Here is a 2,830-nt window from a genome sequence, read left to right as displayed (position 1 = left end):
CCCCCTTAATCACTCTGCTTTAGCCATGCTGGCTTTCTTTGCTGTTCCTAAAACTCACCAGGCACACTCCCACCTCAGGGCCTTTGTACTTGCTGTCTCCTTTGCCTCAGACACACTTCCCCAGATATCTCTCTGTAATCCTCCTTCATTTCCTTCATATTTTTTGCTCATATTTCACCTTATCTTTCTAGGCAAAACTGCAACCCTAGTGCCACCCCAGCACTCCCTATCCCCCTCTCATATGTTAGTTTGCTAGGACTGCCATAACAAAGTGTTACAAACTATGCAGCTAAGACTATGAAAGTTTATTTTCTCACAGTTCTGGAGACTGAAAGTTTGATATCAAATAGGTTGGTTTCTTCTGAGACCTCTCTCCTTGGATTGTAGATGACTCTCCTCTCCCTGTGTTTTCATATAGTCTTCTTGTGTACATGTTCATGTTCAAATTCTCTTTACTTATAAGGACACCAGTCGTATTGGATTAGGCCTGCCCCCAATGACCTCCCTTTAAATTATTTTTTGAAGCCTTTATCTCCATATATAGCCACAATCTGAAGTACGGGAAATTGGGACTTCAACATACGAATTTTTGAGGGACACAATTCAATTCGTAACACATGCTTATATTTTTCATTTAATATTTTTCCTTAGCATTTATCTTTATCAAACACACTGCATGTTTTACTTACATATGGCATTTACTGTTTATTGTCTTTCTCCTTCACTAAAATGTAAGCTCAATTAAATCAGCTACCTATGTCTGTTTAGCTCATCAACATATCCCAAATGCTTAGAACAGTGCCTGGAACACAGTGGGGCCCTCAATAGATATAACTTGGATGAATAGCTATTTCCTTCTCCAGACTGGGCGTTGCTGAAGACTGAGACTCCTTAGAGTACACAAGCTATCTCTCCTTTTTCAACCAGGCCTTACATCGTGGTTGGAAACCACATCTCCTCCTGACTGGGCTGTGATTCTTGTCTCATTAATTACCAAGAGTAGTGTGTTTTGCTAAATATGAAACCACTCATTGTAAGTCCAATGCTAAAAGAAAAAATCAATGCCTTGTGAATAAATTCTCTTTCATGTGAGTCATGTTAACAAAACTGTAGATTTATTACCCAAGCATCTACCCTCCCTGCTTTGATACTGAGCTTCTGATGTTAATTTGATTCATTTATCTCTTACCAATGTACAAAGACTGCTGAGCTGAGGAACATCTTGGTGTAGTGTAAAATGTGTTGGATAAAAACTAAATAAAAATGAATTCTGTGTCCCACACCCCCAACTTGTTTCTAGTATTTTGTGCAACCTTGGGCATACTGCTTCTCCTCTGAGGGACTCAGTTTTCTTACGTGCAAAATGAGAGAGTAGGAAAAAATTTCTTCCATGTTCCTAGTCTTACTGGCTGCCACTATCATTTACCCAGTTCCTTAGGCCAAAATCCTTACAGTAGCCCTGGATTTTGGTTTTTGCCCTCACCCTTCATCCATCAATGAGTCCTATCATGTCCTGTCCATTCTGTATCCCCCAAATATATCTCCCATCACATATATATCCTCCATCTCCAATACTACTACTCTGGTGTAAGCCAACTTCATCTCTAGCCTCAACTACTGCAAGTATCTTTTATCTGATGTGCCTGCCCTAGTCCTTTCAAAACATCACATCCAAATATATCATTGTCCATTTTAAAATCAGTCAATTGTCCCTATTACTCTCAGGGAAAAAAAAATCCCATAATCTAAAGTCTACGAACTCTCGTGACTTTGTTCCTGCCAAACTCTCTAGCTTCATCCCTATCCCTCGTGCTTCAGCCCTAAGGTACCCTGGACACTAGGATCTTACTTGCTTAGGCACCATAGCCTGGACGTGGACTCCCGCCCATAACTCTTATCAGCCACACACCCATGCCTCTCCTTTTCATAACACCAACACCAACTCACCTGCCAAAACTCACCTCAGGTGACATCTCATGCAGAAATTGTTCCCTTTATTCCCACTTTGAACCAATTGCCTCTGATTTGTGCTTCCACAGAATCCTGCATCCAACTATAACAGGACTACCTCTTTGCATTGTAACTATTTGGTCACCATTCTCCCCGATGAGACCATGAACTTCTCAAAGGCAGGAATAATGTCTTGTTCATCTTGGTATTTCCAGTGCTGAGCCCTAGTTACTTACACAGAGTAGATACTCAGAAAGTAAATTGGAAAAACCCCAAAGTTCCCTTCCAGGATAAGTGGATAGATCCATAAACTAATAAATTGGACCAAATCATAAAACTTTGGTTCAAGCCCCCACTCAGTCTTTTATTAACTGTGTAACTGAACTGCACCTGTGTTGGATAGACACTAATTAATAATATTTAGTGGGTTTGTACTACGTGCCAGGCACTGTGTTGGGTGCCTTGCCCCAAACATCTCATTTAATCCTTACAAACAACCCACTGAGATAGATATTACTATCTTTACTGTTTAAGAGATGAAGAAACAGACTTCATGCTGGTAAATAAACTGATCAAGGTCACGGAAATTGGGATATGGAGTGCTGAAGAGTCTCTACAAAGATGTAAAGAGGCACAAAGTCACCTTGCCTCCAAGTTGGGAGTATTGGTGGTAAAATATCAATAACAAGTTGTGACATCTGGAGTGGAGTGGGCAATAGCTACAGTGGACACATCAAGCTTTGATGTCTGGCAGCCAGCCCTGGTACTGCTAGGGCAAATCTGCTAAAAACCTGAGGAAAGTGTTAGAATGGGTGAAGGAAAGCAAGAAGGAGTTTTATATTCCTACTATGGCTTATTTTCTGACTCACAGCTTTAGGTT

This window comes from Pongo pygmaeus, chromosome X (genome assembly GCF_028885625.2).
Source record: "Pongo pygmaeus isolate AG05252 chromosome X, NHGRI_mPonPyg2-v2.0_pri, whole genome shotgun sequence".
Taxonomy (NCBI): Eukaryota; Metazoa; Chordata; class Mammalia; order Primates; family Hominidae; genus Pongo; species Pongo pygmaeus.
The sequence above is the reverse complement of the archived record's forward strand: the minus strand, read 5'-3'. Positions refer to the sequence as shown.